Here is a 24,402-nt window from a genome sequence, read left to right as displayed (position 1 = left end):
CTACAGGGTTAACAAAAGCAATACTTGGGCGGTGCTTCACAAATCCTCATAACAGCATATTTCTGTTAAGCTGAACTAGCACTTTCTAAAAGCTTAAAGTTAAGTAACAGTAACATGATACGTTAGCAAAAACTTGCACAGTAATAGATATTTCTTAAGGACACGATCACTGTACTTAGAACAATGGCTTCTTCGTCTTACCTTGTTCCTTGCTGTATCTGGTTTACAGCACATAGACTTATACAAATTAACTTGCTGCATTTCACTCAGAAAATGGTTAACACAGTTAAAATGATTACTTAACATAAGTAAATGGCTGGCTTAGCTATTATTCTGCCTTGTGGTCAGCAGCATTGCTAGGCCACAGGTCATGCCTTATATTCAGCTGCAAATCTAATACTTCTCAATAATCTAAATTATTGTTAACCTAACAGTATGCTATCAGAAAACTATTTTATTTCAGAGTAATAACAAACTTGCCCACCACATTTGTTTTTTTTCTGACAAACATTGTGTGATGACTGCTATGGAAAAACCTATCAGGAAATTATTAATTGAACCCACAGAGCAGGGTCTGAATAAGAGCACACAGTAAATAAGGCCCCAGGACCACCGTGAATAATGCAGCGAAAACAGAATTGAAAATGCCCTCTCATGAGAGCGAGCAGTGCCCATCTCTTGGACTGAATGAGGCAGGGGTCACCTGGAAAAAGCCCCAGTATATTACCATGTGACTTAAGACTGGATTGGCATGCACGAGTCAGGGAAAGAGGGTGGTGAACAGGCCATCTTCAGCCTGGCATTTCTTCACTTGTGCTACTTTACTTGGTGACTTTTAAAGTTCTTTTTGTATGTGGTTTAATGATAAACCATCCATCCTAAACATTTCTCCTTGCTCTGTTGGCTTCTTGTTGTCTTTCCTGCTTTTCAGTGGTTCTCTATGAGCACAGCTGATGTGCGAGTATAATCACCCACCTTCAGTTCTGTCTTCAGCCAGGTTTGAATCTTGACCCCTCAGCATCAATGCTCAGATGTGGACCAATTGCATGAGAAAGGCAAGGGCATTAACTGACAGCTCTAACAGTGTCAGGGATAGCCAGGAGGAGGGGATGCGGTGCACACACCTTAATCTTAAAGACAGAAATCTGATGTTTTTTTTGTGGATGGGAGTGTGGATCCTAGGACAGTTCTGGATACTAGATACCAACTCCCATTCATGCCCCTCAGTGTAGTCCGTCAGCCTCTACAGCTTGAATGTCAATGGTGAAGGCCCAACAAAGCCTAAGGGTGTGAGTGACTACGTGGAGTGTTGTCTTTAATTTGTTGCGGGTGCCAGAAATGGTCTCCCTTTGCATAGCATACGCTCAGAAAAGAAACAATGCTGCAAGTCTACCTCTCGGAGATGGCTTAGGAGAGCCTGGGTAAGGGGTTTTCTTTCTTTGTTACTGCTGAGCTACCAAGTTAGACAAGATGACAAGTAGATTTTGACTTGTCAAGTCTGCTTTCACTGCCTCTTATGCTCCCTGCACAGCTGTTCCCTTCTGACTAGGCGGGAATGTTTTAAGGAACAACATCTGGCAATGCAATCCCACACTGAGCTCCATCCCTGGCCTTTGCCTTGGAGGAGCTGCGTAAGCAAAAATAGTACTAGCCCTCTTTTACCTTGGCATACACTTTGCACCCTCTCTGGCTCTACTCATCCCAAAAGAGTTGGCTCCATGGAGCTGTGATAACCCCTTGAGAGTATACAAAGGTAACATAACTTCATATAAGAGGGGACCACGGGGCTGTTGTTGAGGCTGGGATATGGATGCTCACCTATTCCAGTAGGACTTGTTAGCAATAAAAATCTAGGATCCCGGACTAGCCCAGAGATTGACATGACACCTCGTTCAATGAGTGACAGAAAGGCTTTATTTACTACAAGTATTTAAAATCAAGTCAAGTGAGCCTAAACCAAATCAAAGTCCAGTAATTAGCTATAGGGTGATGATTTCTTACCAAACAGGTGATGAAGAGGCAGTCTCCTTCTCTTCAACCTCTCAAGTAAGTTGGACGCATCAGCAACTGGGGTCAGAAAGATTACTCACTCTTGAAGCGTGCGTGCTGTTTGCTGTTTTACTGCCTTTTTATACCCTTAGTCCAGCATCTTCAAAGCATCCTTTTAGTTGTGTAAATCAAGACAGAATCCCAATCAGTAACTGGCAGGAAAAACCTGCTCATCACTGGTTATCAGAAATTTTTCGTTTGAATGAGTTACCTTCTTCGGTAACAAGAGTTGATCCAGTTTGAAACATATCAAGAAACTGATTAACAGCCAGGAAAAACATACTAAAGTAAGAGGAGACATCTATTACATATGGAGAAGGTCTCTTCCTGCACATAAACACGAGTTAGTCGCAACAGAAATATTTACCATGCTAATTAATCAAGGATAGACAGTTCATATGGCTATACACTAGACACCTAGGAGCGTGCTTGAAATCATTCTGAATACAGCAAGATAAGCTGGAAGGGATATTTCATTATTCTTTCTTAGATGGCCTAGCCATTAACTCGTATCCTCTTGCAATATGCAGTTAGCATTATTATTCTGCATTTTCACTTTTGTGAGTAGGGCCAAGCTTAGCATGAGTTTCAGAGTCATCAGACTGTCTGTGTGCGAAAAGGAAGGAGCATGAAGAGAACCCGCAAAAGATGAGGCTTCAAGGAAAGCTGGCGGAGCGTTCTTCCCATTAGATAGACGTGATTCTTGTCAATCGTGCAACTGCTTTGCTACCTGGAGTCCACAGTGGGAAGCCGCCACAATTTCAGTGGGTTTAGGATGAGCTCGTGGCCACCAACCAGAGGTGGTTAAGATAGGACTGACTCCTCTTCTCCTTTTTTTTCCAGACTCTTCAGGCATTTTCTCTAACGTCCCTTTGGACACCAGAGGAATTTCGGTCAGCAGAACATGATGGCTTTAGATGGACCCTTGCCTTTAAAACTCTTACACCACCAAAAAGCAGCACTGTAAGCTTCTTCATGAATGCAAGTGGCCAGAGCCTGGTCTCGCATCCTGTCCCAGAGCTGCGGTCGCTCCAGCAGCTCCCTGATTTTTTACAGACTCGGAAGGAACAGCATCGCATTGACTCATCCGTGCCACTTCCCCAACCCACCTCTGAACTGCACGGCAGTTTCTCATCCCAGCCTTGGACCTGCCTGGGTCTGTTTTTCCCATGAGGAACACAACTCATAACTAAGTCTTCAGACTTTGCATTCAGATCTGGTTCCTTTTTTCGCCCCCTGATGTAAGATGAAGCTAACACAGATCTCTGTTTAAGGGGGAAAATTCATGAATTAACATTTGTTTAATTCATTCATGTTTGCAACAGCACTTGGAAGATTTAAAATGCAGTACTGGTACTCCCTGTTACTATTTATGCTTAGGGTCCGGTAAGTGTTCAACTCGTAATGACTCTGGGCTGCCCAGGAATTCGCGCGAAACTAATAACCTGCTTGAAAAGCTGTTTAATCAAGGCTAATTAGTCTGTGTATGAAAACATCAGTTTTACATCTACTAAGATAGCATTGTAAGATGTAATGAAATATGAGGGTTTTTTGTTGAGATGTTCCACACTGCTCTGATGAATGGTGATGATTTGGGGATGTGAGGAAGTGATCTGATTGTGAACACGCATTCTTTCCCAGATAGCGGTGGCACAGTCCCCGGGCCCATTTCTATGTTGTCTCCACCTTGTAGTGTTACCAGATTTGCCCCTCACCTTGGAGTGTGATCATTTATTAGGGATACATTTCTAGGGTCTTTGTAATTCTGTCCGTGTGCTGCTTGTGTTACTTGTGTTTCTATATGAAGCTGTCTCTCTCCCTTCTGCCAGTCCTCACCCCCAATGGAGATTTGTTGCAGGACTCGGTTTCAATGGGGCTGGGTTCCTCCAGTCACCAAATCAGTCATACACACACAGATTAACGTGACATGCCTGACCCGGCTGGGTTGATCAGCATGGACAGGATGACACCCTCCTATGCCAAGAATCAGTTCATCAGAGCAACAATAAACTGCAGTCAGACACAAGCACACAGGTGAACAGACTACCTCTGCATCTGGCTGGGTGTCCAGCTGACACCCTTGTGGGCCAGCATTCAGTTCACTGGGGCCCGTCTGAGCCAAACTGGGTCAATCAGTCTGTACACGCTGATCCCCTTTTGTATTTCAAACTCAGCATGTCCCAATCTTTAGCCTCTTGATGAGCAGACCCCACAGTATTTCTGGGTTTTACAGGGATCTTTAGCTTAGGTAAAAGAAGCATTGCTGCAGAGCAAGTGGGGAAGGAGAAGTAGAGAAGGAAAATTATACCCAGTTACTACCAGTTTGAATATAAAAGTTATTTATTGCTAAGTATATGAAATATATAAGGTGCTAGTAGTAATAGCCATGCAAAGGAAACAAACTCAAACAATTACAATACTACCCTGGTTTCACGATTTGGGAAAACTTAGCTCAAGCTTAACTAATACAGTTCAGGTTCAGAAACGTACGCCTAGAGATAAGAGAGCAAGAGCGAGAGCTGGGATCGCACCAGTCCAAGGCAATGCTGACGGTTAAAGTTCTTAGCACGATCCTTGAAGGGAGACTATCTGTTTCTTCCAGCTTCTCAAGAACAAGAGCAGATGGTGTCAGAGAGAATTCTCCTCTTGAAGCGCGCGCACACACACACACACACACACACACACACATTTTGCTGCTTTTTTTACAGATTTTTATACCCTCAGCTCAGCTTCTTTAAAGCATTCTTAATAGTGTAAATAATTATCTTTTCCATTGAGAAGTGGGTATCTGGTTTGGAACATCTCAAGAAACTGATTAACCACCAGGAAATACATACGTTTTTAAGGGGTAACCAGACACTTAAGAGCCAGCTTGAAATTCCTATGGATAACAGATATACTGATTGGGTTACCTCATTGTTTCTTCAGAAACAATAGATAGCTTGCAGCATCACAATTTTGGATTTTTACCTGTTGTGAGCAAGCCTCAGCTTAGCATGACTTTTCATAAACCTTTGTGGGGAGGACTTCCACCAGTCATTTCCGGAACAGTATGACAACACTTGTGCTCAGGGTTCTAAGAGGCTGGACACTGTAATGAACTCTTTACCTTTGTTCAAATGTTGCCCATACCCGCTGTGACTCGGTCTCTTGCCGCCTCATTTCCTAACCTAGTGATCGAGTTTTAGTCAATCGAGTTTAACTAGGCCTCCCAGAGTGGGACCGGGGAATGTATGGCCCAAGATGCCTATTAAACTTTACTTCTGCTTAGTTCTGGGTAGATGAGGTGTGTGTGTCGGGGTGGGGGGAGTCCTTTGTAAATCCAGATTAGAATTGGTCTGATAAATGCTGAGCTGGGTGTGTGTAAATGTGGGTCAATTAACATTTGGAGCACAGATTTCCCATCATACAGTGCTCCCCTGCTCCTCTAATTCCAGAATTCACTGCGGTCTTTGCTTCAGGCTTTCTGTTCTCCATCTCCAATGTAAATGAATTGTCATCTGATTCCATCTTGGATGCAAATGAGACCTGGGGCAGTTGTTTCTCTCTTGTCACCCTTATCTGGAGGGCTTTAGATGCGTCTCCCGCTGCATCTTCATTGTCTTTCATAATCAGTTCTTGTTCAGGTGGGGGCGGGATTCTTTGTGAGTCAGACAGGCTGCGTCCTGTGCCAGGGTTCCCCAAGAACACAGAGCTGAGAGGTAACAACATCCCGATCATTCATAAAGATGTGGAAGAGTACTGAACCGAGCACTGACCCCTGTGAGACATGGCTGCCCACTTCTCACCAGGACGACATGGATCTGTTCACTACAACTCTTTGGGTGCTATCCTGCAGGCGGTTTCTCACCAACCTGACTGTCAGTGTTAAGCCCACAGTCCTCCAGTTTTCTCATAAGGACATTGTGGGATACTGAATCAAAGGCATCATGGAAGTCAAAGTATACAATGTCAACCTGCGCTCTCATGTCTAGGCGGCGAGGTACCTGATCGTAGAAGGAGACGAGGTTGGTTGGACAAGACCTGCCCGAGATGGAGCCATGTTGGCTGCCATTCAGAATCCTACCTTCTGCAAGCTTATTGCAGATAGTCTCCTTGATGAGCTTTTCTCAGATCTTTCCAAGGATGGAAGTTAAGCTGATTGGCCTATAGTTAACCGGGTCCTCCCTCCTACCCTTCGTGTGGATGGGCACAAGTTTGGCCCTCTTCCAGTCCTCAGGGACTTCTCCAGAGCGCCATGAGTTGTGGAGGAGTCTCGCTTGGGGTTCTGCAATGACTTTGGCCAGCTCCTTGAGCGCTCTCAGCTGAAGACCATCCAGTCCCGTCTCCTTTTTTCAATTGCTCATACACCACTTCTACGGGAACAGTAGGAAGGTGTTCTCTTGTGTGCTCCACCGTCACTTTCTTCCAAGGGCTCCTTGCCCACCTCCACCCTGCTGGCACCAATTCTGACACCAGTTCTATGACAATAGTAGGAAGGCCTACCATGCTCATCCTCTGCTCTGCCTGGTGTGGTTTCCCCCTTGGTTTGGTGAAATACTGAGTGTCATTCGGGAGTTCAGCTTTCTCCTGGGTACCGGCAACCAGCTCTTCTGAGGTGCTGAGCCATGGCCCCATACTCCCATGGGTTTTCCTCCTGTTCCCTAAAGATGTACCTAAAGAAGGACTTCTTGTCCTCAGTTCCCGTTGCTAATATAAGTGCGGTCACCACTTTAACTCGTCTTATGTGTTCTCTGCAAATGCGGGCTGTCGTGGAATAGTCCTCTTTAGGTCCCGTCCCCAGCTTCTAGTGTTTAGAAGCCTCTTTTGTCTTTCTTAAGAGGACCGTGATTTCCCTGTTTAGCCAAGAGGGCTTCCCAGCCCTTCTGTTATCTGGGAATGGACTTTCTGTGTGCTTTAAGGATCATGTTTTTAAGGAACAACCAATCTTTGTGCCCATTTTTCCCATTCGGTCCCTGGTCCCGCAGCACTTGCCCTGCTGGTGATGTCAGCTTGTTGAAATTTGCATTTTTGAAGTCCAAGACTCCAATCCTGCTGTCTGATTGGTCTGCCGTACTTTGGACAGCGAACACAATGGTTTCATGGTTGCTGTTGCCCAGACTTCCCTCTATATTTTAGTTGGCTGACTTATATTTTTTGGTAGATACAAAATTACTTCTTTGGCTAGTCATCTCTGGTTCAGTTCTGCTTTCTTGCCCTTTAGGACCTGGTGTTTTCTCCTTGTGAATGAACTTGTATACCACAATGAAATTACCTAGCTTCTTCGGGTCAGCTAAACAGGCTCAGCTGTTTAGTCTCTGGCCATAAAATATTTCTCTATCCCCCTCAGAGCATTTTGTGGCTCTTCTCTGTGGCTGGGAGTGCTCTCGCCTTTGTTCTTGTGTTCTTTCCCCTCTAACATCTCTGCTGAAATCAACTCTGGGTTGCAGTCCAGTGACTACTTTCTGGCTGATACCCAGATGAAAGAGGAAGCAAACAGTCTCTTTCTGAAGGCCTCTGTTTTGCCGAAGTCCTCAGCTATGCTGAAAATGTTCACGTGTAAAGCTTATGCAGGCAACCTGCCCTAGTGGACACGCAGCATATAGAGGTTTATACCAGCTCTAGAGATGAACTGAGCTGCCCAGCAACAAAGTCTGCCAATTTAACATTGTTTGCAGGAGGGCTGTTTGCCAGTACGGAGCAGAAGACATTACATCTCCAGCCCTCGTTATATCGGAGAAAGTTTCTAGTGCCCACTTGCCTTTAGATAGCCATCTCGGTATGTCTCCTGTTCCCTGACTGTGGCAAAGCAGGGTTTGTAAAGGCCAGAGCCGTGTTATTCAGGTATCTGATGCAGAATTACACTTGGAAGTTCTCAAAGGTTTTCTATAATGGGGAGAAGCTTTTTAGCTGCTGGGATGCTATGGGATCTGGGAACCGGGAGCATCGATAGTGACTTTAAGTGATTGGCTTGACTACTCAATACTCGCGCCTTTTCTTAGCATAGAGCTGGGGCTCTTTAAGCAGACCAGCACTACTTAAATTGTTCAAGTTTGGTACGTATGGCCTGGCTGAATGTCAGGCCTCATTTAGGGAAGTATTGCTGTCCCTATTTTCCGGCTGAGGCACTTAAGTGCAGAGAGATGAAGTAACTTGTGCCGCATTGCAGGAAGTGACGCTAAGAGTCAGCCCTCTTCTGTCAGAGATGATATGCATAATCCTAGTATTGTCTCCTCGGCCCAGGTCTTAAAACAAAAGATCAGGCTTGATCCTCCTTAGAGTGCAAGTCCTATGGACAAACGAGAGAGAGATATTTTTTTTTTGCCCAGGGCCTAGCCCAGTAGTGTCCAACTCTTATTGGACTCTGTGTGTACAGACACAGCTTAAATGCTTCTCCCTGATAACAGTAGTCAAAATCTTCAGCATAACAGTCCTCTGTCTCATGAACAGAACAAGCCTTCCTTCTGACCAGAGAAGGAACGTGGGTGTTGAATTCGTGAGTCATATTTTTTTGGTGCCCGGTGGCCTGGAAAAGTCATGAACCTTTAAGCGGCATCTCCGGTTACTTTGGGAAGTTTCGTTCCTCAGCCTGACATTGAATGCAAAAGACTGCGTTTAAAATGCGTGCTGACAAATCCCGCTGTTTTCCCTTGCAATCGAAGACGCTAATGACCAAGCCCATTCTCTGATCAAGTAGTATTTCCTGCCACTTTGTCAGGATGCAAAATGATTCTGATTTCACACCTGTGGAGGATTCCCAAGGCCAGGTGGCTTAAGGCTTGAATACTCAGAGTAACAAGGCCCTCAGGGATGAACAGCAACCTTTTTAAGCATCCTTCTTATGAATGGGAAAATATACAGGAACCAGCTGTTCCAAGAGACCCGCTGTAGATTCTTGTGAATGTTGCAGCTGCTTTGCTGGCATGGTATTGGCCCTGGGTAGATGGGAGTTATTGAGAGGCTGTCTGGAATGCCTGGTCCTTAGGCTCGGCGGGCTCCCAATGCATTTAAACTGTCAGTTTGATCTTCTGTCCATCAAAGTGCTTACATGTTGTCATACCTATTATTTCTGTGGAGCCCTCCTTACCCTGAGTGGAGTGTATGAAATGGCTGGATCTGTGGGGAACCATCTTGTAGAGACTTCCTTGGTGCTTACTGTTAATACAGTAATAGTATCCCCAAAGCATTTACAGTAGCTGCAATGGCATTCCCTATACTTGGCACAAAGGTTGCTATGAATATTGCAGATGCGCTGTCGTTTTGGCTTAGTATGTCTTTGTATAATGGGAGCACCTTGCTTTAGAAGGCAGGGCAGCACGAAAGGCAAGTCCTTTTAAAAAAACTTGGCAGAGCCACCCAGGTCAGTTGGGAAGACAAGTCTTTTGCAACTCAGCTGTGCACGAGATGCATTTACTGGCTTAAATGGGGTTTGGTCAGAATTGACCATTTAACACCCAGATTGCAATGCTTCAGTTCCAATACTGCTTTCATGCTGACATACGGCCACGAGAGGTGGAGATCCGCCTGTGTTCTAGACATCTGGACACTCTCAAAACCAAAGAGAAAGACCAGCGAATACATAGAATGAATTTCTATCACAAGCCAAGCTTTGTCAGGGAGTTCAACAAGGTTTTATCACCAAAATCATCTGGTAGGAAAGAGCTGGGTTTCTGGGAGGCAGACGAAAGAAAAACCCGAGTATTGACTCCATCGTGAGTATTGTTGCACAGCCCGTGGAACATTCAGGAGGGGCTGGCCGATGGTGCCCCTCCACTAGACGCTGCTGAAAGTGAAAATCAAGGGGATTTCACCACGCAGAGGATATGGACTGGGTGGCAGAGCCAAGACCGGGATAGCAGAGACTAGGTACAGACATTCATTTTCTCCTGGAGGAGTCTCTGCTCTCCTAGGAGAAAGCCCAAGCGTGAAAGCCCATTCATTCTTTTTTGCCCACAGCACAAAGCTCTGCTCATGGAGAAGAGTCACTTGGGAGCAATCTGAGTGAAATGGCTCCTGGGAGAATCTCTCTTGGGAGACCACGTGTCTGTCTTGGAACCCAGTCTTGGTCATGCTTCTAGCATGACTTGGCTGCTGGCATGTCTGTGCATGTATGTGGGAATATGCCGACATCTACATATGCAGGCATTTGAGCTCATTGATGCTGCATGTGGACAGACTCATGACTAGAGGTAGTCCCAAGTCAGTTAACACACTTAGGATTACTACACAGTGAGGAGTCGACTCGTGCATTACCGTGCAGTAACTCTTCAGGCAGAAATGTGAGACTGGCATGATACAAGTTCAAATTGATGCTCACATTGCTGTAGGCTGCTGTATTTACTGCACCGTATGGACATGCACATGGAGATACATGCTCATACCGTGTGGTGATTTTGGTTGTCGTGCAGTAAATGCACACGTGTAGACATGCCCCGTGAGAAGGATTTGGGGTTGAACTTTCTAGTTTCCAGGTCCCCACTCTGCTAGAGGTCGGCCCCAAAAACAAGGTAGGTACAATCTGAGAGGACAGGGAAGGAAAAGCAACAAGCTGAGCGACACGGGTTGGGAGGGCATGATAACGCAATGACGGGAAGAGATGCAGAGGGGTACTGTGGACAAAGAGGCAGCCTGGTAAAATGATCTGCATGGAACATTTGGAATGGAGTTTTGATGAAAAGATTACCATTTTATTATTACTGTGCATAACCTGGCCATTTTTTTTAGCCATTGAACCAGAAATGCCGAACAGGTCATTCCAAGTGGTTGGCTGTGAGATGTCTTCTACTGACACAGTCACATGGTCCAGCCTGTTTCTGTTACAAGTCAATGCTCAATAAATCAGAATTTCCTATGTGCTACAGAAATAACATTTGGGTACCTGGGGGAGGCCACTAAAGGAGCAGTGCTGTCGAACTGTGAACTGGTAACACCAGTAAAAACTAAGCGTTCACCAGGGATTAGTCACGGTGATCGCAAAAGATGAGAGAAGAATCCTCCATTCCTTTAGGTTGAGTCACTTGACGTGCGTGGATACTAACAAGAGTAATGCAGGCAGTCTTACCTGGGCCTGAATTTCAATCTAGCAGCTGTCTCTCTCAGAGACAAGGTGGCAGACAAGGTGGGCTCGCAGTCAGTTATAGTAAGGTAATTCCCAGGTGGCACTAGAGCACCTAACTGGAACTCATGAGGCCTGCAATTTTGACAAGCCAAATCTTTGCGGGGTATGAGTCTTATTCTTGCCCCGGTCTTTGTAGGCCACAGGAAAGGGATGTAATGGCACAGAGAAGGCCCTGCATCGGCCTGAATAAATCAGGTCACACAACAGGATGCGAACAAAGGGGTGACGCTTATCAGCCAAGTGCAACCAGGTAACGGCAATGGGAAGACCTTGAAGATGCCAGACCTGTATTGCAAAGCTTGCCCCATGTTTGCTAAAATAACCGTTACCTCGGTCAAACTCTTATTTCCTCTCTTAGGCAAACAATATTTGCAAACAGTGCCTGTCAGCAGGAAAATGCTTGGTAAGATGTAAACGGCTCATACATAAGAGGCCCAGACAAAGTCGTGCGGTAAAGCACCCGCAGCCTCCCTTGTATTTGGCATCCTGCCCTTCAAAGCAGCAGCAGGGGTAGGCAGCTCAACTAAAGCTCATTTAGCAAGCTGTAAAGTGCCCCCGCCACCCTTTTGAAATGCAGGGAGGCTGAATACACATGATGCGGATGCTGCCGGAGCACGCTAATTAGCACACTCTAGCAGACTTGATGAATTGAGAGTGCTCCAATGTGTACTCTTTAGCCTGTGCCCAAGCAGAGGTCCACCACGTGTATTGGTGCCCTTCCATTCCAAAGACGTAGGTGAAGCAGAGACGTTAGGTTTCAAGCAAACCGAGGTCAACTTTCTGTATTTCGTTGGATCCTGGAGTGACAGTGAGCGCAGCGGTGTTTGTGGCGGTAGTGTAGCCATTTTGCTTCTTGCGAGTCAAAAGGGAACGGAGGGGAAAACAAGTCAGCCCCAACATTTCTCTTCAATATAGCATTAGTTGATGTTCCTGAACCTGCAAAGAGACTGGTAGTTGTGCAGGTCTGTCTCTGTTAATGTTTGCTTTATGGTTTCTTTTCTTGCATTATGACTGTCATGCTTTTGAAGTCTCCACCAGAGGTGTGCGGCAGGTTACCCCCGGTGGGGTCAGGGAGACTGCGGCCAGCACTGGGCTGGCCCCAGTAGCCTAACCTGGGGTCCCAGGTGCCTCCTGGGTTGCAGCGGCGGTGATCCTGCTGCTAAGAGACTAGCCGGCAGCTGCAGTGTGGCTCCAGCCAGCCAGCCTCTGGCTCTCAGCGGTGCACACTACCCCCATGTGCACTGTTCCACTTTTGTTTTGGGCAGCTTTTTGTGATCCCTGGATATCCAGGGCTTGCAACACACAACCCCTGCCCCCCCCCCAAAAAAAACCCAAACAAACAAAAAACCCACCTTGCATTGCTCCCTTGCAGCATGGAGAAGAGCTGAATGTGCAGTGTGTGGCACTGCAGATGTGGCCCATGCCGCATAGCCACCCTCATCTGGACATGGCTCTTGCATCTATTCGAAGTGTCCTTTGCTTCTGGGGGGAAAACACTTTTCCTTTAAAATTCCTGCAGTAGCTGGTAGCACAGCAGTTCTTCATAGGCACAATATCATGCCCAACATTTGGCTCCCCTTCTATAATGAGCAGCAGGTTGAATGCATGTCATCACAAACGTTATCTCTGCTGCTATCGCTGGGGTTGGAAATGTGTTACCGGTGCATGTTGGGGGGGAAAAAAAAAATGCCTGCCTAGAGATATCTGTCCTTTTGACTTTTTTTTTTTTTTTCATGAATGGTAACCTTTGAGTTGAAGCCTTCTGAGCGGGACTAGTGTGCACATAACTGGAGCGAAAGGAAGAGCAGCAATTTTGTCCAGACCAGTCCGCAGCCCTGCCTCAAGGTAGCTCCTCTTCGGCTGGCTGGGTTTCTTGCAGCATTTGATATGTGATATTGTAGAGATGGTTTCCAAAGGTTAAACACTTTCAGCCTTTTAGCTGACTCTGTAGGCTTCCTGGGGATGCACTTCAGATGGGAATCGTACGTCATTGCAGCAAAGCAGGCCCCTCCAAATCTCCCTCATGTCAATGGAAACATAAGGATGCTGGGAAATGAGGGATCCAGAAGGGGGGCGCATTTTGCTGCAGAAAAAAAAAAACGTGAAGAATTGTTAAGTTTAGGCGGGTCCCTAGTGAAACTGGGAACAGGGCGCTTTAATTGGAGGACATGCCCTACATGACTCCTTATTCTTGCAATCTCAGGCACTGTGTGTTGTCACCATCTTCTCTCAATCTCAAACATACTTTTCTCTCCACCGCTCCTGTAAGACAGGCAGGTGCTACCACCCTGTCGCCCCAGTGGAGGCCAAAGCAAGGTATGTGGGGAAAAATGTCAGTCTTCTGTTGCACAAAAATTGGACTTAATTTTGAACGGTTTCATGTCAATTCTAGAAGAAGCAAAGGGAGTGGCTTTGGTGAGCTCTGGCATTGGGCATCTGGCATCTTCACTGCAGTCTTGAGAATCCTGTCTCACCACACAGAGCCGGCCGCTCTTGTCTTCAGTTTGTGTTTAGGTTTAGGCTGTTTTGTTTTCATCTTTTGTGTTGTATGTTCACATCTTCACTGCAGTCTTGACAATCCCGTCTCAGCGGGGCCATCAGAAAGCCTTTTCTACCTGCGTTCCTCACCTTATTGTGGTCTCCCTGTTTCTTTTCACTGCCGTCATTGCCTACTTGAAGCCCATCTCTGACTCCCTGTACCCTCTGGATCTCCTGCAAGCTGTTCTGTATTGTGGTGCCTCCATTGATAAATCCAGTCGTCTACAGCATGAGGAACAAGGAGATCCAAGCTGCCCTGAGGAAATTGCTCCAAAGGTTTTGAGGAATCTACTCCAGAAATTTTAGGTCCATCATTATTTCATGACTTCACTTTAGATAGATATAGATAAATTGCTTTCATACAATCATGTAAAACCTGCTTATAAAAATGAAGGTGGTTTGCTAAATTTTATATCATGGCAAGGACAATAAGTCATAGATTCATAGATGTTAAGGTCAGAAGGGACCTCAATAGATCATCAAATCCAACCCCCTGCATAGGCAGGAAAGAGTGCTGGGTCTAGATGACCCCAGCTAGATGCATATCTAACCTCCTCTTGAAGTCCCCCAGGGTAGGGGAGAGCACCACCTCCCTTGGGAGCCCATTCCAGATTTTGCCCACTCTAACGGAGAAGAAGTTCTTCCTAATGTCCAGTCTAAATCTGCTCTCTGCTAGCTTGTGGCCATTATTTCTTGTAACCCCTGGGGGCGCCTTGGTGAATAAAACCTCACCAATTCCCTTCTGTGCCCCCATGATGAACTTATAGGCAGCCACAAAGTTGCCTCTCAACCTTCTCTTGTGGAGGCTGAAGAGGTGCAGGTGCCCCAGTCTCTTCTCATAGGGCTTGGCCTGCAAGCCCTTAACTATACAAGTGGCCCTTCTCTGGACCCTCTCCAAGTTATCCACATCCCTCTTGAAGTGTGGCGCCCAAAATTGCATGCAGTACTCCAACTGCGGTCTGACCAGCTCCCGATAGAGGTGAAGTATCACCTCCTTGGTTCTGTTTGTCATGCATCTGCTGATGCACGATAACATGCCATTAGCTTTTCTGATGACTTCACACAGACGACTCATGTTCATCTTGGAGTCCACTAGGTCTCCAAGATCCCTTTCTGTTTCCGTTCCACCAAGCAGGTCATTTCTTAGACAGTAGGTGTGCTGGACATTTTTCTTCCCTAGGTGCAGTACTTTCCATTTCTCCTAATTGAATTGCATTCTGTTGTTTTCTGCCCATTTGTCCAACCTGTCCAGGTCTGCTTGTAGTTGTTCCCTGCCCTCCAACATGTCCACTTCTCCCCACAGTTTTGTGTCATCCACAAACTTGGACAGAGTACACTTCACTCCCTCGTCCAAGTCGTTGATGAAGACATTGAAGAGTATCGGTCCTAGGACCAAGGCCTGTGGGACCCCACTGCCCACACCCTTCCAGGTTGATACTGACCCATCCACTACGACTCTCTGGTTGCAACCCTCTAGCCAATTCACCACCCACCGGACTGTGTAGTCATCCAAGTCGCAGCCTCTTGACTTGTTACCAGTATGGTGAACAAGTAGCTTTGGCTGCTAACTAAGAGCTCTCCTCTCTTTCTTCCCTTCTGGAAGATGTGGCCTTTGTAAAGCGAGAACTGCTGGACTAAAAAACGCTGTGGTCCATCTCATTCATTAACCTGCCTCTGATTGTCAGAGTCCTCAGAAGGTCATGCAAGAAGCATCCTAGTAGAAAATGATGGGATTAGAAACCCTAAGGAGATGTGTCTTCTAGCCTCCAGAAATTAAAGATAGCAAGTGTGAGAGCTTATAACCCTTTCAAGAAGATTGGTTATTAGGGGTTTATGTACTGGTTTATTTTGACCCTTAGTATTGTAGCTGTGGATACTCTTGGTAACTATCTGATGATTTTTGTAGCCTGCTGTACTGCTAACATCACCGATATCGACCCATGTGGAATGGCATGACCTCAAGTTTGGTGTAGTGCAAACCGGTACTGCCAAATACCCTATCGACCTTCTCTGCCCTCTGTTTCTGTGGCCATACTTTACCATGTCCCAACTTACTTGCTTCCTCAGTAAGCTAAACCAGCTCAGTCTTTTGGTTGGCTTGAATGTTGCTGGTGGATGGCTTTTTAATGTTTCAGTCAATGCACTAGAAAGTGGAGTCCCTGGTATGTACCTTGAGAGGATCTCTCTAAAACCCCCTGTAGATCACTTTTCTTTTTCTATGATGAGCCATGGGCTTTTAATTTCATTGTGCTGGATTCATTCCCTATAGGAATCTTCTAGAAGTGAGAGATGATTTTGATCCGAGGCAAGAGACTATTTCATGCTGCAATGTATCTTCAGCCAGGCCACTTCTAAGCTGTCCTCTGTGCACGGACCTGTTAAAATGTTCTCACTCTTTTAATTCCAGAGCGGTTTCTCCACTCCACAACTGCTGATGAGCTGTCTTGTTTGGAATTTGAGAATACCCGATGCCATCAGAAGTGCGAATAGTTTAAAACTGAGGATCAGCTTGTCTGGACATCCCCTACACTTTTCTGAGCTGGTGCTGATGCACAGTAGACTGGGAGCGTGGGCGGACTGAGCCAGGAGAGCAGGCATTATTTAGGCCACCCTTTGTAGGACTTTCCATCCTCTGGGCCTGTGGAAGAGAGGTCATGGAGGCAGGATGCCCTCCTGTCTATCACTTAGGACAGGGGAGGAAATAGAATCATCTTAAAAGCTGGAACCCTGCAAAAGTGAGCACCGGCACAAGGAAATGCTCCTAATGCCACCTCCCCCCGCACCCCCCCCCCCCAGAGGATGGCTGCACAGAGGGAGGGGCTGCTCTGCCTAGGCCTGCACTGCATGACATCTCTTCCAAGAAACGGACCATCTGGATGGAACGGGCTTCTCTGGTGGGGCACCAGGCGCCATGTGCCAAGTGCACCTGGTCCCTGGCACCATTGCCCAAGCAGGTAATTGACTGTGGTGGGGAAAATGGGATGTTCATGCCAATTTGTCCTGTCTAAAGGCAGCAACAGCGCGATGCTGGGAAGAGAAAGGGTGTCGTCAAAGGCTCCGGCTAATTCCTGCCCCAAGAGGGAAATTGCAAGAAACATCTCTCCCAGACTTCTCTAATGGGTGAGGTTTAGTCTCTTAGCAAGCACGCCGGGAAGGCGCATCATGTAAGGCCTATGGGGCATTCTTAGACCAGTGCAGTCCTTGGTGACTGGGCTATCAAGAGAAGAGCTCTGTATCTCTGCCTTACCTCTGTTTTTTCACAGGAAGGTGCAGGGAGCAATGCCTAACAGAGACTACCTGGGCAGGGACTACGACAGTGGTGACTTGTAGCGGGTGCACGGGGGTGCACATACACCCTCTGAGAGCACCGGTGCACCCTGACTGGCCGCAATTGCTGCAAGCACCGGCCGATTCCTGTAGCCATTATCAGAAGCGGCCGCCTCCGCTCCCAGAAGTGGCCGCAGTGTCACAGGATGGGCCGCAGGGGGGGTCTCCTCCCCTGGGCATGTAGATCAGCCACGGGTGGACCCCCCACCCAGTCAGCGTGACTGGTCGCAGGGGATGGGCACATGCCCTGCTCGTCCTGACCAAGGCAGCACCAGTCGGCTATGGACTGGGAGGTACCCTTGGATAACTGTTTGATTTGGGAATGGTTTGGCAGAAAAAGACAAATGCAATGGTTAGTGGGAAAGTCTGGCATTCAGGAGGCCTGGGCTTGTTTCCCAGGTCTTCCACTCTCTCTCCCATCTTGGGCAAATTGCTGAATCTTATGTTGTCTTCAGTCCTCAAGCCCAGAAAGGATTTTAGTTATTTTTGTCTGTTATTATGTTTAAAGTGATGAGGGTGGGGACATCTCTTTACTGTGGGGTCATGCTTTGCAATAGCAGCCTGGGGTCCCAAACTCATGTGGGTTCTTTGGCCACGGCCAGATGAGCGCAGCCACGCAGGATGTGGTACCACAGACCTGTCTGTAGCGCTGCATGCCATGCATTCAGGCGTTTGCCGTGCTGCGAGGTAGTGTGTGTGGCGAGGTGATAACCCCTGCACCCCTCTAAAAAAAAACAAAAAAACCAAAAAACCCTCATGCAAAAAAATGTGGGGCAGCCTGAGCCATCAAAATCAGAGCTCGGCTGTCAGAGCCATCCTTCATCTCCAAGCCAGACTCCAAGCAGCAGTATCGCTGTGGCTGCAGCTCCCCGAATCCCCCAGAACCCCAGGTAAGGTTGCTGGGGCCAGCAACCATGCCAGTAGTGGTGGCCCAAGGTGTGCCGCTGCTTTTTGTTCCCGGGGAAATAAACATTCGTGCTTGTGTGGACGTGGCCTCAGCGATGCATCTTGACGCAAGCAGTCGAGAGTGATCTGTACAATTAACTGATAGATCTTCTTGAGTAAGTTTGTCTGGTTCCACTGTTGCTTTTTTCTGTTTCCAATTTCCCGGGTGCTGCATCTAACCTAGCCTCTAGATGAGGCCTTGTCAAAATGGGAAAGAAAAGATCACCCTGGAAATCATGTGCTGAAAACAACAATACCGTGCCCAAAAGACCATGGCTAACACCTGTCGAATGTCCAATATCATCTCAATGCCCTTGCAAGCCTGTCCATGTAGGCTTTGGACCTGTTCCTTGGGAAGCTGAAATAGGTCTGAAAACCTGCCATTTTTACTGGGGCAGCCAGAAATAATCTTGAGCATCGTGGCCCAGTTAGAACAAATGTGAATAAGAGAAGAATCATGTTTTTTTTCAGAAATTGAATTCTAATTCTATCATGGCAACATGTTTCTGAGGACCTGCTTAAAAACAGGCAAGGAAAATCCACTTTCAAGGCACCCTTATTCAAAGTCCTGTGCCTAGTTGAGATTAGATTAAGGATCTTGTTTCCCTGGACAGGCTCAAGGATTTGATCCCATTGTTAGAGATCACCAAACCATAGCTTTCACACACTACCTATGCTTGGATTTGCCTAGCAAAATAATCTCGCTTCTTCATGATGTTATGTGCCTGTTGAGATCTGATACCTGACGGATGAACAGTCACCGCTGAAAGGAACAAATGCACAGGTGCCGAAAAAAGGAAATTTGAGACGCGATTTCTTATCTCAAGCAATGCTACCAATGCATTGCTTAGTGACATTGCCCCTTTCCTTTCTTTTCTTTTCAGTCAAGGTAAAGAGCTGAGCCTGTAAACTAATATCTGCAGTTGATCTGAAGCTGCTCCCATAACATTTGGAAAAATAAATGACGTTCACAAGGGTAAGGGAATATATCTTAATGGAGCAAAATAACAGCTAGAAAGCGCCACACCGCTCACCTGCCCCTGTGCCCACCCTCGTGTAGCTACCTCATTGAATGGGCTCCGCTTAAAACCGTTGGCTTTACCATCTTGAATGTGCATTGCTCAAAAGAGAGAGATTGCATGCAACATTGAAAAAAATGGGCTTGTGCCTTTTTTGCGACTGCTTAGCGAGAGAAAGATTGCGGCACTGTCCCTATGAGCAACCCCCGCTTAATGCTGTTTCTCTTAGCGCTATTTCCCTGGGAAGCTCCTTTGGAATGGATACGCCATTTCACATTGCGCTCGGTGTGTTTTGTGATAATGCTTGCCGTCACCATGACGGGGCAGGAAAAACTATCATGGGTGTCATTTGGGGTTGTCAGATACTTTCAGTTTTGCAGAGCGCTCGTTTAGCTTCACGCTGGTTTTTCCAGGGACTGATTGAGAGTGATATGTGGGGGTTGCCTGTACTGCTTTACCCTTGAGCCTGTCTGCCTTGGAACAAATGGGAAAAGCCAGGGAGGGAGTCTGGAGTCCTGGAACAGAAGTTAGGAAGCTGGGGACAGGTTTTCCAGTGTGCCTAGGGAGTTTTAAGGAGGAGCTAGAGACACATGGATGCTTGGGAAATGCCACTCAGCACCTCAACCCCTGTGAACATTCCTGGCTTTTGTCTCTGTCTGCTTGATAACTTGGGGCCAGCGGTTTCTCTTCCCACACATTTTGCTGCTTCTGCTTTGTCTAAGTTAGCTTGTGTGCTCTTCAGGGCAGAAGCTCTCTCTCTCTCTCTCAAGGTATTTTTCATCACACCTCATGCAACCGAGCCACTCAATTCCAGATTTCTAAACGGTAGTTAGGCCCACAGCTCCCCTTAAAATCACAGGATGTTTGTCACCTGAGTTGCTTTAAAAAGACTGGCCTTGAGCCAGCATGCGCCACTCTGTTGGAAGGACTGCACTCCCAGCTGGTTTACCTTTTTAAGGGATGTGGGTTCCCCAGGGTATCGCCCGCTCTAGTACCTTAGCCAGTGTGCTGCCTGATTTCCACCACACCCTCATTGGGGAACCATTTCCTCCTGACCCTGACTAACGATGGTGTCATGCCCTAAAGCATGTGGACACCTTTCCCTGTTGTTCCCAAGTACTACCGGAAAGGTTCTCGAACCGACGCATCTTCTTATGTGTGGGTACGCCGTAGACTGTCTCTTGTATGTTTCCTTGAACTTGCATGATATTGATCCCAAAGGATGCCAGGTGAGGCAATCACATCTATCCCTATCCCGTATGTGTTGGGACCGAGGGCGGTCTAAGGCTATGGCCAGTAGCCCGGACCGTCAGGTGGGGTTTTTCCACGATGGAGTAGAGTTAGGCACGGAAGCATATTGGTTGTACAAAGAAAGCTTTACTTACACTGCCGATGGTCACAGTGCAGGAAGGAAACTTGCTTGAGTTACAGTTGCACACAAACAAACACAAGTGAGATCTCTTCTCACACCGAACCGAGATGAGTCGTCGATGTACGACTCTGCATGCTCAACACGGGGGATATGTCAAATTTTCCACTATGACGGGGAGTGGCTAAAAGCTGATCAGGCCTCTATGTCCTCCTCCAAGACACACGCGGAGTTTGCTAGGCTCCACAGCATGCTAAGAGTTCCCCATGAGATGGTTGTGGAGTCCTCCAACTTGGGCGGAAACTGCTCTAAACTTTTATACAGCTAGTGAGCCAATTGCTAGCCGCCATGTAGGGATAATTTAGAATTGACCAATAGTGGGACATTAATTTGCATACACGTGGTGGGAGCTCTTTGCACTGGGGTTTTCTCTTTGCAGCTGAGAAATCCACTGTGCAAAGAAAGCTCCATGTGGCGGGAAAATTCCAATGTGCCGAGACACTAAAAATCGTTGGGTTATGACAGTATGAACAGCACGGACACTTCAAAAACAGTACATCTGAGATGGTAGAGAGAGAATCTGGTATGCTTTCTCTCTAGCGCATCTTGAGTTTATATTCTGTGCCCAAAATGGCTCTATTTGGTTTGACAGTGTCTTGCGAGTGTGGAGTAAAGTTCTCTCCATTATCTGTTTGCCTGTATTCCAGTTCCTTCCCCACAGAGGCCTCTGGTTGGAGTCATGCCATAAAGCAAACATATTTACCTTTCATGAAGCGGTGCGAGCTGCCAGGCGTGCTGCACGCAACACATGGATGTGGGAAGAGAAGGAGGCACGCTGGCACTAGCAGACCCGAAGCCTGGCTGGTGTTTCTGAACGTGGCCCTCATTGGCAAGGTCTCCTGTACCAGTCACGTGTCATCTGAAGAGCTATGTTCCCCATTGCCTCCATGGTTAAAGTGTTACATAGGTGTCCTGGTTTTGAGGAGTAAAAAATTCTTTTGACATTTCCACTGTCTCTCATCCCTGACTCGTCTCCTCTGTTGATCAAATTCAAGGAAAGGGGCTTTGTCCTGTACTCCAAATACAGTCTTCTGTGATAGCTGAAAATTATGTCTGTGCAATAAAGGTGCCTGCTGAAGGCTCTGTGAAGATTAGACCAAGTGTTGCTGTCTGTCATTTGTTTAGATATTAAGCTACATGTTGTTGCTAAAAGTCTAATTAAGTTTAATATGTAGTAAGGTCTTGTATCAAGTAAGGCCTAGTCAATTTGGCAAAACCTGGAAGTACTAAGGCCCTATGGCATAGTTAAAATTAACCTTATCAAAGAAATGCAAGGCTTGTACTGCTATTGCTCAGTCTAAGGACAGTTGAAGCAAAAAGAATCTGAGTGGCTGTAAGTTATCAGCACGGTTCAGAAGTTATAAATTGGCTGAAACAATCCGGAAATCATCTCAAAGAGCCCAAGGACCAAATGCCAGGGTCCTACCCAGCACCTCTCAGACAGCGCCGATCGGGAACACCCGACTATTCTGAGCTTTGTGGAAAGAGAAACTTGTCGTATGTCAGGCATTGGAGGGGACTGCTGATAAGCTGCGGATGCAAGTTATTCTTGTCTGTCATTGTTTGTCTTGTTACTACACGTAGTTGTGTTTTTGTGAAGTCAATAAATCTTTCTTACCTTTCTACCCCCGACCGTACTCTCAATCCTGAACCCTCGGCAGGAGGCTGGAACAATCTTCCCATGCTGTTCTTCCCTTCCCTTGCATCCATTATTATAACAGAGCCTCGTAACTTCCTACAGGAGAACCGGATTGCATTTACTCTTTCACGTGTGGGCACCCCACCTTTATGCACCACTTAAGGAGGGCTGCAGCGGCAGCCTGCAAGTCTGAACAACCATGTCTGGGGGAGCCCGGCCCCTGCACACTTCCCTGTCTCATTCCAGTATGCGTGTCTCATAGTTGGGTGTGTGGGAAAGCAGATGTGTGGTTACGGTCCCAGAGGCGGACAGTGTATACTCTTTGCCAGTCTCTGCTAAAGGTTCCCTCATTTTCCTTAGTCTTAAACATGTCGGAGTAGCTCCTGTCTATGCACCACTTTGTCCTTTCATAATATACTTTCAGCGTCATATTTTACTAGAGGGCCCAGCTGAGGCTGGAGCCCACACCACCATAGCAGACTCAAAACCCAGTCGGGCCACGCAAAACAGCTTTTAAAGCCTGGCAGAACCTGAGCGAGGAAGAATTGTTTCTGAGCCGGGGATTCCTCTGTTCATACGAAGACTTTGGGTAAGTTTGCATGCAAACAGCTTCCTAGCTTTTGAAGAAGAATGTGTCTGGCCGAGAGAAAGGGGGTTGCCTCGGGTGCCACTGCACCTGTCACCCAGATCCGTTGGATTGGTCTCTTGAAGGACCCTGGCTACCAATGGTAGTGAAAGTCACCTTTGGGATGTTGGAATGTTGCTTAGCTGGCTTAATATCCAGACAGCTACATTGGGAAGGGAGAGGGTACTGCTTGAGGGCAGCTTGGCACCTTTCATTCCCAACCCAGCTGAGACCAGCTTGTCTGCAAATCTGGCCCCGAGTTTCTACCGAGCCTTTTGGCATGGTCTGACTTCTGGCTACTTTATATTTATGTATCTGGGTTAGCATTTCCCTTTTAAGCCTTCGGTGGTGTTCTTCTGTATGAAGCCAAATACGTGACTCGGTTTATCCCTGATGCCACGGTCTGCTTGTGGGCTTCCTGGTGCCGTTTGCCTGTGGACACTTTCTAAGTGGGGGTCATGAGTGCCCTGGCATCCTCTGCCTTTGTGGCAAGCAGTTGTGGCTGAGAGAGAAAGGGACAATTGATCAGGATGATTAACTATGGTCTGATAAAAGATATCAGATTCACCCAAAGAGCCTTGCTCATTTATAAAGGACACCTTTTTTTTCTCTTTCATTGCAGCCCTGCTCCATTTTCCCTGCTGTTCTTCCTACCGTCTCCTCCAAACAGATTCGTGTGGACAGATGATATGGCAACAGTTCAATGACACCGGCGGCAGGAGTGACAAGCGAAAAGCAAGTGCTGTGGGTGGTAGGTAAAATCAGCTGGGTAACCAGATGTAGCGGGGAAAAGGTAGAAATGACAAAGTCGAAGCCTCTCTCACTGAAAGTGGCAGGACAGGAGATGTGCTGTCAGAAGGGTGAAGGCGTAACTCGGCCAAGGTCACGCAGCAAATATTACACCACATCCTGCATGTAGCCCAGCTCCGAGAAGCATGGGCTTACAGCGCTGGATTGTGATTTAGGAGCTCCGAGGTCAGCTCTTGGCTACGCCATATATGTCCGCCGTGACTTGGATAAGGTCCTGAAAGTCCACACCTGAGCTAAAGGGGAAACACCACTGTCATAACCCAATGATTTTGGTGCCTCGGCACTATGGAATTTTCTTGACACACGAGAGCCTCTTGCACAGCGAGGGTTTTTGCTGCATAAAGAACCCGCATGCAGGAGAGAGTTCCCGCCACTTTGCAGCTGTCTTTGCAGGATGCATTCTCTTTGCAGCACAGAAATGCACGGTGCAAAGAGTTCCCGCCATTCGGATGCAAATTTGTGCCCCGCAATTGGCTAGTGCTAAATTATTCACATGTGGCGGCCGGTAATTGGTTTGCTGGCCATTTAAAAACTAGCGCGACTTCCGCCCAAGTCGAAGAGCTTTGAGCACGCTGCAGAGTGCCTCTTAGAGATCCAACTTGCGGCTAGCTGATCAATAGACTGATCACCTATCGATCCTTCTTCCCATCGCCGAACGCAGTCCCAGACGTACCCTTTTCCCGCTGGCTTGAATTATGGATGAGTTTACTGGCATTGGCCTCGCCAGCTGGAGCAACTCACATTGTTGTCCAGACAACCGAACCATTTCTGTCGCAGCCACCCGTGACGTAAGTAAAGTTTTTTGCAACCATTAAGCCTTGTCAGCCTCTCTATTCACCAGCCCACCCTGACAAACGAGTAATTTCTGAAACACCTCGAGTTGGTTCAGCCCGGCTGAGACATGGCGACAAGGATGGGATCGGG

At 47.1% G+C, this 24,402-nt stretch overlaps 1 long non-coding RNA gene across 4 annotated transcripts in view; it reads left to right on the top strand.

Moving 5' to 3' along the window:
* LOC132244223 (uncharacterized) overlaps positions 1–21,498 on the top strand; it is an 88,820-nt gene extending 67,322 nt beyond the window's left edge. For all 4 annotated transcript variants that reach the window (XR_009455802.1, XR_009455801.1, XR_009455800.1 and 1 more), the window contains 2 exons: positions 2,893–3,435; positions 21,052–21,498. This is a non-coding gene — a long non-coding RNA (uncharacterized LOC132244223). The remainder of the gene's footprint in view (positions 1–2,892; positions 3,436–21,051) is intronic.
* Positions 21,499–24,402: the final 2,904 nt, after the last annotated feature.

Source organism: Alligator mississippiensis, chromosome 11 (genome assembly GCF_030867095.1).
Source record: "Alligator mississippiensis isolate rAllMis1 chromosome 11, rAllMis1, whole genome shotgun sequence".
NCBI lineage: Eukaryota > Metazoa > Chordata > Crocodylia > Alligatoridae > Alligator > Alligator mississippiensis.
Note: the sequence above shows the minus strand (reverse complement) of the source record. Positions and strands in the feature narration are given on the sequence as shown.